Below are 13,463 nucleotides of genomic sequence, written 5' to 3' on the forward strand. Positions count from 1 at the left end.
AAATGGGAATCTCCAGCAACAGCAGCCCTCCAGACAGAGGGGCTTTGAGGCTCCAGGATTGCTGACTGAAGGAACAGTGGTCCTGGGAACGGCTCCACTGGGTTGCTATGGTCTGAGATGTTGTGAATTTAAAAATTATAAAAATATGCACTGCAATCCCAGAGGTACACAATTCGAATCCACCAGAGGCTCTGCCGGAGGAGGAGCAATATCCTCCTTTACCAGTCAGATCCAATTTGACAGTATATGCATACAAAATAATAATAAAATGAAAATTAAAATAAAAAAAATTATAAAAATACAGAACAGCTTTTAAAGTGTCTTCTATTTAATGGTATTTTTCTTTTTAACTTGCCACATGGTAGAAAATTCTTTTGTTGAAATGACTTTGATGATTTTTGTTCTATCTTGTTTATACAAGGAAAATACAAAATTCAAATGTCATGACTTTGTGGAGGTTTCTTTAAGATGAGCATTCCTTTCTGCTTGATCTAATAAATGCTTTACTACTGGGGCGTGGTAGAAAATGGGAATCTCATCGTCAGTGACAAAGGAGAGAATGTAGCATGTGTCTCTTGGGGCCAGACATTCGTGTGTCAGTCTGACCGGGACCTGAAAAAGAGCAGCAAAAGCAAAGAACCAGAGATAGATCAGTTAGACAAAGATAACCTGGGACCATCACTTTATGGAGCCAAGAAGAGCCAGGGGTCTTCATCCAAGCTTAAAGGAAGGCTGGGGAAAGATATAATAATTGGCAGGACTGAGGGAGCTCTCAGTGGTAAGGAATTGCACTGCCAATGCAAAGAAAAGGTATGTGGTTCAAATCCACCAGATGCTCCACAGGAGTAAAATGGACTATCTCCTCTTTTGTGGTTTACTGCCTCTGAAAACCAGCTAGAGGGTCAGTTCTAACTCTATGGTACATATGAAAAAGATAGCTCTGTGACACTGACCTAAAATCTCAAGGCTGAAGGTCAAAGGGCCTGCAAATATGCTCAATAAGCTGTCCTGTTTAAACTGTCCTGACTTGAGAAATTGCATTCTATGTAATCTGTTAACTTCCCCTATAAACCCCCAAACAATGAGTATGGTTCTGTGAATTCTGTGTAGCTACTACAACAAATTAATAGACTTAATAGCAGAGTAGCAAGAGCTGGAATGGATAACTGGCATTAGAATTGGCAGAAGTAGGTGCAGGAGTGTGGGAACATGTTTCACTTGGAGGAAATAGGTTGTGTGCTATGGGTGTTGTGATGAGAATGTTCCTCCTTGTGAAATCAGTGCAAGTCAGACTTGGCTGTCCTTATGCTGGCTTCATTCAATTTTATACGCACTTCCAAAGACAGGCCATTTCTGGTTAATACTTTAGATCTAATTATCCAACATTCAGCATTCTAAACATAAGCAGACAGAATGATCTATCTGCTGTTCTTCAAATGTGAATAAGCAGTTACAGCGGTTTTAATCAATCTGCTATACTCATGACTCTTCAGCTCACATTAAAATGTCTGTCCTTCAAACTTTTAACCACATTACACATGCACACCCTTCTTAAACAGAAAATGGTTTACTGCATCATAAAACTTAAAATCTAATTTTGGGGATTCTTAAAATATTCCATTAATATCAACTAATCCTCATTTCTACAGTTATTCCACAAAAGCCTAATTCAATATATGTAGTCATAGCTCAAGAATTGTCTTTTAACATATAATGAAAATAAGATTGAGTATGCCAAGATTCCAAGAATATTTCCTACAAATTTGGTAGTAGGTGGTAGAATGCTGCTCCTCACTACAGTATACACAAACCAATAGGAACAACAGATAAACAGATTCCCAAGAACTAGTATATCTTTATAGGATAAAGAACCTAGGATGGAGATAGAAAAACAAGATATATAAGACATGGAATCTACTTTTCTTTTTTTTAATAAAAAAGTGTTAGAGGTGAGAATGAAAGAAGTTGGAGAAATACAGGGAAGATGACATTCCTCATGGGAGAGCAAATGGAGTTTAGCTGTTTCTAGTAATATTTCCAAATTACAAAAGACAAAACTGTGGAAGATCATACTGTAGAGACCAACCTTAACAAGTCAGTGATACAGTAAGAAATTATTACTTCTTTTTTATTTTCAAAGATCTTCTGACTTTTTATCCATGACCTCATTTAATCCTCAAAAACACCGATTTAAGGATGGAACTTAATCCAGTCGAAGTTAAGACGTAGGTGTGTCTTGACTGACACAGATGTGGCTTGACTGGCATGTGTTCATAGAAGTTGGGCCTAATTTGAGTCTACGGCAGAGCTTGTCACTGCCAATGTCTTAGGTCTTGCTTTCCTGGAGAAGGCTGTAGGAGGCATTTGAGCATCACCTTGAGATGCAGGTGTTACTGAAAACCAGATCATTACTACCTAGAAGTGACTATTAGTTCCCAGTACAAATCTTCGAGGAGGAAGGAAGCAGGCAAGATGACATGGGCCAGCAACTGAAGAAAACATCGAGGAGAGTCTCCATGAGGAAGATGATGGAAAGGGCCTCCATGAGACTATGCCAACCCAAGTCAAGCCGAACCAGGAACAACCAGCCAAAAAAGCAACCTGGTAAATCGAGTGGATACCATCTAATGAAGGTGTACTCTGAGAACAGCCTTCAGGTTCTAGAAGAGGACCCCTTTCCTGGCTGTTACAAAGAATGCTTAATAAGAGATGACTTTTCTGAGCCCATCCTCCAGGAGGACTGAACTAAGTCCCTAGAACATCTGAGTGATTAAGTCAGAACAAGATTTTACTCAACAGGGTGCTGGAGACAACACATCTCTTGAGTGTCCTTTGGAATCAGTGAAAGAGAAAAAAGAATGTCCTCATAAGACTGACAGGGAATATTCTGTGTACGTGACTGGCAAGAAATTTCCTCCTGGTAGAATACCTGGCATTGAATTAGCTGATCCTATGCAGTTGGCACAATTTGCTAAAATAAAGCCCAGAAAAAAATCCAGAATGTGATGATGATCTTGAAATAATCATGTGTCCTCAGACTGGATGCAAAAGGATGTTTAGGGATAAAGCCGTTCTGAGAAAGCATACCCTAGTGCGTGGTCCTGGAGACCACGTGGGTGTAGAATGTGGGAGAGCTTTCACAGAGAGCTCCAAACTAAAACGACATTTTCCTGTTTACACTGAAGAAAGGCCCTTCCAGTACATATTTTAAGGATTTAGAAAGTGCTTTTCTCTAAACTGCAACTTCCATACCCATGTGCATATCCACACTGGGGAGAAGGGTTTCTCATGTTCATTTCACAGCTGCAACAGGAAGTTTATTCAGTCCAATAACCTGAAAGGTCACCTCTTAATTCATACTAAGATCCAAATGGACCAATGAAAAAGAGAATACTCAAGCAAAATAAGTATCTTAAGAGTGCTTGAAAAAAAATATGCCTGCTTACCGTGTTTAGGAAATAATTTAAATAAAAATCTAAAGAGCATAGTTTTAAAGTTGTTAATACCCCTTTTACCCATAGCAACTTTATGAACAGCAGATCTATACCCTCTCTGTCTTGTGCCATCCTCATATACTTAAGTCCATTTTTACAGTCACTGTATTAATCCATCTCCTTGAGGGTCTTCCTCTCTTTTGCTTATCCTCCACCTTTCCAAGCACTGCTCTTTCTCGAAAACATGCCCAAAATATGTGAAACGAATTTTCACCATTCTTGCCTCTAAGGAGCACCCTAGTTGGACTTTCTCTAATACATATTTGTCTGTTCTTTTGACAGTCCATGAGATATTAAATATGCTTTTCCAAACCACAACTCAAAGGCAACAATTTTTCTGTCATCCTTAATCACTGTACAACTTTCAGATGCATGGCAAGTAATTAAAATGACCCCATGAATTGGATTAGGTGCACTTTGGACTTTAAATCGACATCACTGTTCCTCAGAACTTTACAGAGGTCCTTCACAGCAGATTTTCCCAAAGCAACATGTCTTTTGATTTCTTGACTGCTAATACCAAGGTTGCTGATTGTAGATCCAAGTAAAATTAAATTATTAAAAATTACAGTCTTTTATCTATCTGTCATGATCTTGGCCGATCTTCTGATGAACTGCTGTATCACTTACACTCATATCAGGAAAAAGTTCTCAGTTAAAATAACTTACTATTGCATACAAAGATGTGTGTTGTCAGTTTGAAAGGGCTGAGCAGAACTGCTCCACAAGATGGTCTAGACTGAGATCTTTACAGGAACATCTCACCAGGTCTTTTCTACTGAGGAGTGGTTGATGGGTTGATGGACTTTTCAATTTCAAGCAAGTATACTTAAAGATTGTGTCATCAAGCCTCCTTTTGCTTTATTAAATGTTTATTAAATGAACAAAAAATTACATACCCAATTGAAATTACAACTAAAAATTGGGAAATTGTTAGATAAATGTAACAATCTAATTTCTTCTTTTGTCTTCCAAAGAGACAGAATTCTTAAATGTATACATTTCATACTAGGTGATATAGAAGAAAAGTCATGGCTCTCTTCCATAATTACACATACAGTAATCATAGTGTTTATGAGAGCCTTCATATAACTTGATAATAAAGAAAAGGATTAAGAATCTCTGGAGCTCTGGTGGCCTTGTGGCAAGAAACTGTGCTGCAATCCACCAGATGCTCCACTGGGGAGAGGCAATCTCCTCCTATGTCAACAGGATCCAATTCGACAGCACACAACAACAACAATAAATTTAAAAATAATTAAAAAAAAGAATTAAAACACAACATAACCTAATTCCCCTAAGAAAAATTTTGTGATTAAGAATTTAGGATTCTAATCTAGGGGCCAACAAATATTTTCTATACAAGTCAGAGAGTAAATACTTTATGTTCTCTGTCACAATAGCTCAGACTGCCTGTAAAACACCAAAACAGTCATAATCGATACATTTACAAATAAATGCTGCTATATTGCTGTAAAACTCAACTTACAAAAACTAGCAGCAGGCTGAATTTAGCCTGCAGTGTGTAATTTGCCCATCTTTATTCCAATTAAAAGAATTTAACAGTAGGAAAAGGTCTTCAGAAATCCTATTATGTCACAAAGGCATTTTTCTGAATTTCTTAGGCCTCAGCTAATTAATTTCTTAAATGAAGTTTGCCGAAACTGAGGAGGACCTGAAACATTTGCTGCAGATGGTCAAGAACTATAGTCTTTAATATGGATTGAAGCTTAACAGCAAGAAAACAAAGATTCTCACTACTGGGCCAACTGGTAGCAAGCACCATGATGGACAGAGAAAGGACTGAAGTTGTTAGTAATGTCAGGTCGTTCAGCTCCACAATCAACTCCTGGTATCAGCAGTCAGGAAATAAAAAACATTTAAAAAAATTGCACTGGGGAAGTATGCTGTCAGGGCCCTATCCAAAGTGCTAAAGAACAGTGATGTTAGTCTAGAGACCAAGGTGCACCTGATGCAGGTCATGGTCTTCACAATTACTTGCTATGCATCAGAGAGCTGAAAGATGACAAAGGATGACAGGAAAAGAATTGATGCCTTTGAGTTAGTTATGGTGCTGGAGTATTGAACATACCATGGACCTCAGGAGAATAAACAGGTCTGTCTTGGAGAGGGTAAAACCAAGTTTCTACTTGGAGGCACAGATTTTGAAGCTCCATCTCACATACTTTGTGTATGTGGCCAGGAGGGACCAGACGCTGGAGAAGGACATGCTTGGAAGGGTAGAAGGATAGCAAAGACAACCCCAGATGAGACATACTGGCATAGTAATGGGTCAACTGATTAGGCACATCAAAGTCAGTGAAACTGGTTCAGGGATAGAGCAGGGTTGACAGCTACTTTATATAGGGTTGCTATGAGTCACGGGTAATTCGGCACACAACAACAACAACAACAACAACAACAACAACATTTTCCCATGTCTTCTTAAAAGAGCAGAAGTAAGTCCTAAGAATGAAAGGACTATAGTTCCATTAAAAGTGTTCAGACCTTTCCGTTATGGATAATTAATGAAACAGATAAGATTCTACATAGCTTTAAAAAAATTCTTTTATATGTTATTATACTTTAACTAAAATTTAGAATGAAACAAATCTCAGAATATGAAGGAACTTAGAAGATCCTGAATTTGATTCTTTCGTTTATTACCTCAATGTGTTTTTGAAATAAAAGTGGAAAGTAGGAAGATATATGTATTGGCTAAAAAGTGAAAGATACTTTCCTTTTCTTCGACTTAGAATGTATTCATTATTTATGCAATTACAAATAATTTTAAAATACTTTAGTTATATATTTTCTGGCAATAAAGTCAATTCAATTAAAACCAAACTCACTGCCATTGACTCAATTCCACAGTGACCCTAATATAGAGTAAAACTGCCCCATAAGGTTTCTAAGGCTGCAAAACTTTATGGAAGCAGACTTCTTGCTGTTATTGTTGTTCTTGTTGTTACGTGCCGTCGAGTCGCTTGCGACTCACAGCGACCCTATGTACAACTGCCCTAAACTCTGCTCTGTCCTGTGCCAATCACACTGTCTCTGACATACCCATCCCGATTACCCCAGTCACTGAATCAATTCACCTCATAGAGGGCCTTCCCCTCCTGTGCTGTCTCTCCACCCTCCCAAGCTTGATGTCCTTCTCCAAGGACCGGACTCTCCTTACAACATGTCCAAAGTATGTTAGATGGAGCCTCAGAATCCTTGCCTCCAAGGAGCCACCTGGTTTAACCCTTTCCAGCATGAATCTGTTTGTTTTCCTAGCAGTCCATGGTATTCTCAATACTCTTCTCCAGCACCACAGCTCAAAGGCATCAATTCTCCTTCTATCCTCCCTGGTCATTGTCCAACTCTCTGATGCATAACAAGTGATTGCAAAGACCATGGCCTGTATCAGACGCACCTTAGTCTCCAGAGAGACACCACTGCTCTTGTTGTTAGGTGCCATCAACAGCCACAGCAGCCCTATGAACAAAAGATCTGAAACTTGTCCTATCCTTTGCCTTTCTCACATTTCCTGACACACTAGAGCCCACTGTGGCAGTCTCTATGTCAATTCACCTGGTTGAGGGTCTTCCTCTCCTTCGCTGACCCTCTCTCTGCCTGAGTTTCATGTCCTTCTCCAAGCATAACCCCCTCTTATCAACATGCTCAAAGTATGTGAAGCAAAGCTTTATTATTTTTGCCTCCAACGAGAACTCTGGCTGCACTTTCTCCAACACATAGTTGAAATAGACTATTACAACTTTTCTTGTAGAGTGACTGGTGGGGTCCAATCTCCAAGCCTGTGTTAGCAAGGGATCACTCTGATCACTGAACCACCTGCCCTCCTTCTATGATGTGAAAGAAAATGTGCAATAAAAGAGCCCCAAAATTCCTTAAATAGTAGCAGAGGAGATTAAGCTAGAAATCAAGAGTCTTTTCACTATTCTATTGCTCTGTATAATTGCACCCTGTGGTATAACAAATTCAGACTATTTTCTCCAACTGTCTTTATTTGTTCATATTATAAACTTTGCTTGCTTACTCATTAGAGAAAAAAATCATTAATAAAAACATGACAATTTTGCTGTAAATGTTTAAACATGCTGAATTTCTCAAAGGTATATATATTCAAGTATGCTTTAAAAAATGAAACTAGACAAATTCAATTTCCTCTGCCCATCAATCTTTAAAGGTTTCATTCTTCTCTCCTATTTATTTTTAAACAGTCTAGCGGAAGTATTTTCTCTAAAAGTTCTGATTGTGGTTGTGGGCTCCTTTTTTGTCAACTTAAACTTTTAACACATCTCCTAGAAGCTATCTATTACTTAAGCTTGAACATAAAGCAATTTATAATTATGACCCTTAATAAGTCCAATTATTTAACTGAGATTATCTGACTTGACAGGAAGGTTATATTAACTTGCCAGAGGTATATGACTGCGATTAATAAACACTACAGAGTGGCCTTCTAAAGTTCCTAAACTTTACAGTCACTGGAAATGTTAAGTCACAAATACTGACGGTGGGATTAGAAGAAACGATTTCTCATATTATTAAGCAAGGGCTTCCTTTCTTTGAGAGAACGGGAAATGTTCTTAGAGAAGATAATGCAATACCCACTCTCTATCTCTTTTCACTTCTCCCTTCCGGTGACCCGCAAAACTGAGAATAAGTTTTGTCAACAATCTGGAGGGATGTCAGCAGAAAATGCACCGGGCACTCAGAGAACCACAGAAGCCCCACTCGGGGCCGCACTCCAAGTCAACCCAGAGTCCAGCGGGCGCCGCCTTGGGCGGGTCCGGGAAGCGGCGCGCCGGGAGAGCCGCTCGGACTTCCCAGCCTTCAGTGGCACGCCCGGTATCCAGAGGACTAGCCGCTGGGCAGAGTTCACGGCTACCTGTTGGGCTCGGGTGAGAGCCGACTTCCCCAGAGCCTGGGAGAAAGAGTGGATCCCACAAGCTGACCGGCCAACCCAGCGTCCCCGTTCCATCCCTCCTTAGCGGACTCTGGCTTCTTTGGCCACGACACTCGACCCTTTGACCATGCTCTCCGACCCTAGGCCCCAGCTTCCTTCCTGTCCACATCACTGCCGCGACCACCCTGGGACCCTGAACTGGCAGCACTCCCGGTGTGGGCGCCCCCGCAAATACTTCTTCCAAGGTTGGCAGGCAGACAGCAGGGAAACCGCCCCCTTTCCTGAAGTCCCCTACTGCTCACCCTTAGGGTCCCCCACACCGCAGCCCTTGTCTGGGTCGCGCCACATTACCCAGTTCCTCTCAGCCGCGAGGCAGCGGGGGCCACTTGCTAGTAGTGGTGACTGCAAGACAGCGGGGCGAGCCAGACAAGCTCGGGGCGGGGCGGAGCGAGGAGGGCCGGGTCCGGGTGTGGGGCGCCCAGAGCGGCCAGCGCGGTGGGAGCCAATGATTGGGAGTGCGCTCTGCGCTGCACCGCCAATCCCAGGCTCTTTCAGACGACTGACGAACAACCGAGCGCCCACTCTGGCAGGCATGACTGCTTCATCGCCGAAGGAATAGATGAAGGAGACTGAGCCCCAAATTGAAGTTTAAGACAGTTCCATTTAAAAAGGTTCAGCAGCTATTTACAGTCCGCAGATTCCGGTCACAACTATTTTTGTCAGGTTATTTTGGTTCTGGGTTGTTGTTTTTTTTTTTTAAATCACCGGCCACATTGTATGAGGTCAGTGATGAAGGCAAATGCATAGTGAAACTTGGAAAAATTAAGGCAGCAACAGTTCTGTGGAGGTAAAGGGTGGAATCTTAGATGTGGAAATGATATTTGATATCCTTATTGTCTTAACTCTTTAACTCAGCCAAAGACTGAATCTGAGATAAAGTGACTTGTTCAAGGTCACACACTGTGAGTGACTGACCTTGATTCCAAATAAAAATTCAAATTTCTGATATACTTCTCATTTTCAATTTAATACTTCAGTTTTGAATCTGAAACAATATCAAGCTTACAAAAGTTACAAATAAAGTACAAATAACTTTCTTTACTGGCATCATGATACATTTGCCAAAATATCTCAGTGTGTATTCCCTACACATAAGGGATTATTGAACAATACCATTAATATCACATTCAAGAAGAACCTGCTGAAAATGATCCAAAAACGACTGGAAAAGCGCATTAACAGAGAACTGCCAGATGTGCAAACTGGGTTTAGAAGAGGCAGTGGCACTAGGAATATTATAGCGATATATGTGTTTTAATGACTATACAAAAGCATTTGACTGTGTGAAGCACAACAAACTGTGGCTGACTCTGAGAAGAATGGGGATCCTAGAACACTTGGACCAGGAAGCAGTCATCAGAACAGAGCAAGGAATCACTGCATGGTCCAAAATCAGGAAAAGTCTATGCCAGGGATGTTACATTTTCAATCTTTATGCAGAACAGATTACTCAGGTTGCTGGAGTCTATGAAGAGGAATGTGGGTTCTATGAGGAGGAATGTGGAGGAAGACTCATCAACAACTTGCATTATGCAGATAACACAACCCTGCTTGCTGAAACTGAGGAGTACCTGAGACATGTGCTATAGAAGGTCAAGGATTATAGTCTTCAATATGGATTGAAGCTCAATATCAAGAAAACAAAGATTCCCACTAATTTAGCAGCATGATAGATGGTGAAGGGATTGATATTGTTAACAGCTTTAACATTCTTGGTATCAGAAGCCAGGAAATCAAAGGACTAATTACACTAGGAAAATATGCCATGAAGGACCTCTCCAGAATACTTAAGAGCAATTATGTTTGTCTAGAGACTAAGGTGCACCTGATCCACCATGGTCTTTGCAATTACTTGCTATGAATCTGAGAGCTAGATAATGACTAAGGATGAAAGGAGAATCGATGCTTTTGAGTTGTGGTGCTGGAGAAGAGTAATGACAATACCATGGACTGCTAAGAGAACAAACAAGTCCATCCTAAAAGGGTAAAACCAGGCTGCTCCTTGGAGGCAAGGCTTTTGAAGCTCTGCCTGACATTCTTTGGGACTGGTGCAAGGAGGGACCAGTCCTTGGGGAGGGACATCATGCTCAGAAGGGTGGAGGGACAGCTAAAGAAAGAAAGACCCGTGATCAGATAGATTGACTCTGTGACTGAGGTAATGGGAGTTGGTATGTCAGAAACAATGAAAATGGCACAAGATAGAGCAAGGTTCAGAGCCGTAGTATATAGGGTCACTATGAGTCAGAGTCAACGGGATGGTACATAAGAACAACAACAATTACACAATGTAAGGTTTCCAGAGTCAGAACCCACTCTATGGCAACCAACAACCACATAACTGGAGGATTGGGGGGGGGGAAGGGTTGGTGGTAGAATTCTGGCCTTCAATGTGGAAGGCTGAGTCTATTCCTGCCAATACACCTTATTTGCAGCCACCAACCATTTCTCCAGGAGATCTGAGTCTGTGTGCTGCTATGTTATGGAACAGATCTCAGTGGAGCTTCCAGATTAAGGCAGACTAGAAAGAAAGTCTTGGTGATATACTTCTGAAAATTCAGCTAATGAAAACCCTGTGAATCACAATTATTTGGTTCTCTGTTACATAGCAGTTGACAAAACAACTATACAATCATAAAATGTTGTTAGGTGTTATTGAATCAGTTCTGACTCATAGCAACCCTATGCACAAGAGAATGAAACACTGCCAAATCCAATACCATTCTCACATTGCCATAACATTCTTGTTATGTTTGGACCTTTTGTTGCATATATTGTGTCAATCTATCTCATAGAGGGTCTTCTTTTTTGTTATTCCTCCTCTTTCTCGAATCTTCAGGGACTGGCTTGCCACCCCATAACATGTTCAAAGTAATTGTGACAAAATCTTCCCATCTCTGCTCTTTACATCTAAAAACATTCTTACTGTATTTCTTTTAAAACAGATTTGTTCATTCTTCAGAAGTCCATGGATAAAAATTGTTCGATAGAAGGTTGGGGTAGAGTGGGGCAAGTATCTTACCTCTAACTTCACAAGGGGGAAGGAGAATCAAGACCAACAGTGCAAAGCTATCTCTCTCAACTTTTTTAAATGAGCTGTCTTTTCCACAATACTCTACTGCTAGATTACATTATTCGCTGAAATGCCTACACTGAACTCAGAGACAATATTCACAATTAGAGTTTATTTGTTGTGGTGGTTTTTAGGGAAAGAGCATATTACAATTCAGGGTGCTGAACAAATCAAAGAGTTATTCAGTCAGGACAGCTTCTTCTCAGCCATGCCTGCAGACAGACCTCTGATTTGCCTTTCAGATTTTCTGTCCCTCAGGCTGTCCTCTGTCCTGCTCAAGCAAGTACTACAAAGTTCTTTAGCTTTGTCACTAAGTGCCTGTGAGAGATAGATGGGCAGTGTCATCTCGTGCAATTTATTGTCTCTGAAAACCCCCTGGAGGGTCAGCTCTGCTTCTATTCTGACTCGAGGGAACATAATAAAAGCAACAACAATAAGTTCATAGAGGAACCCAGACTCACCTGCTAACCTAGACCCAAGAGTGTTCAGCTCTCTTACTCGGTGGGCCAGCAAACTTCAACTACAAATACCTGGAAGCACCCTACTCTGCCCCACCTGGAAGCTTCCCACAACCCACATTTCCAAGGTATCACCATCTCTCACTAGCTCCCTTGATATAGCTTGCTTTGTATTTTTCTTGAGTTTATGCAGTTCTTAGTGCAGAAATCTCTGGTTCTAAAGATACATGCCACACCTAGCCCTTCTTTCTTAGTGGTAATCACTTCCCCACTTGATGTCTCTAGAATGGCTATGTTAGGCCTAAAGGGATGGCAAAACTTACCAGTTCCTTCCTTGGAGTTCCATATTCCTTGTTTTTATGGCCTTAGTACCACAGAATTCCATGTAGCTTATTTTCATTATTAGTAAATGGTTCAATGCTCTTGGTGGACTACAAGGACTTTATTAACCATATATAGTACCATCCAATCATTTGGTGGGCATTTTAAGAACTACAGTTAGAAGAACCATATTAAGCAATTCATTGCACATTGATATATTCTATATTCTTTGCTAACACCATAATTCAAGTAAATCAATGCTTCTTCAGTCGTCCTTCTTCCTTGTCCAACTTTCATATACAAGTTATTGTTGTTATATGTCGTCGAGTCGCTTGCGACTCACAGTGACCCTATGTACAATATCCCTGAAACCTGCTCTATCCTATGCCATCTTTACTGTCTCTGACACACTTATCCTCATAACTCCAGTCCCTGATTCAATCCATCTTATTGAAGGTCTTCCTCTCTTTCTCTGTCCCTCTCCAAGGACGGGTCCCTCCTTGCAACATGCCCAAAGTATGTCAGACGAAGCTTCAGAATCCTTGCCTCCAGGGAACAGCCTAGTCTCACCCTCTCTAGGATGAACTTGTTCGTTCTCCTGGCAGTTCATGATATATTCAGCACTCTTCTCCAGTCTTCAGAGGTTTGAATTAGGAACACCTTCATCTTCAAAGTGACAACTCTCCTTTTTATTACTTTAAACAAGTCTTTGGCAGCATTTTTCTAGTATGGATCCAAGTAAATGGAAATCCTTGACAACTACAATCTTTCATCAGTTTCTCATAATGCTGCTTATTGGTTCAGTTGTAAGGATCTTGTTTTCTTTATGGTAAAGTGTCTCCTACTGAAGGCTTTAGTCATTGATGCTCATCAGTAATTGTTTCAAGTTTTCTCTGTTCTCAGCAAGCAAAGTTTTGCCATCTCCATATCATAGGTTGTTAATGAATCTTCCTTCTTTTCTTTTGACACAATCCTACTCATATAGCATCTTGGATTATTTGCTCAGTATAAAGACTGAATGTTATTTGTTGTTGTTATGTGCCATCGAGTCTTTTGCGACTCACAGCGACCCTATGTACAAGAGCCCTAAACGCCGTTCTATCCTGTGCCAACCTCGCTGTCTCAAACACATTCATTCCCAC

The 13,463-nt window shown here is 40.7% G+C and overlaps 1 pseudogene; it reads left to right on the forward strand.

Moving 5' to 3' along the window:
* Positions 1 to 2,477: 2,477 nt before the first annotated feature.
* Positions 2,478 to 3,382, forward strand: LOC102871628 (annotated as a pseudogene).
* Positions 3,383 to 13,463: the final 10,081 nt, after the last annotated feature.

Source organism: Elephantulus edwardii, unplaced genomic scaffold (genome assembly GCF_000299155.1).
Source record: "Elephantulus edwardii isolate Elephantulus edwardi_28Jun2011 unplaced genomic scaffold, EleEdw1.0 scaffold00084, whole genome shotgun sequence".
NCBI classification, from domain to species: Eukaryota; Metazoa; Chordata; class Mammalia; order Macroscelidea; family Macroscelididae; genus Elephantulus; species Elephantulus edwardii.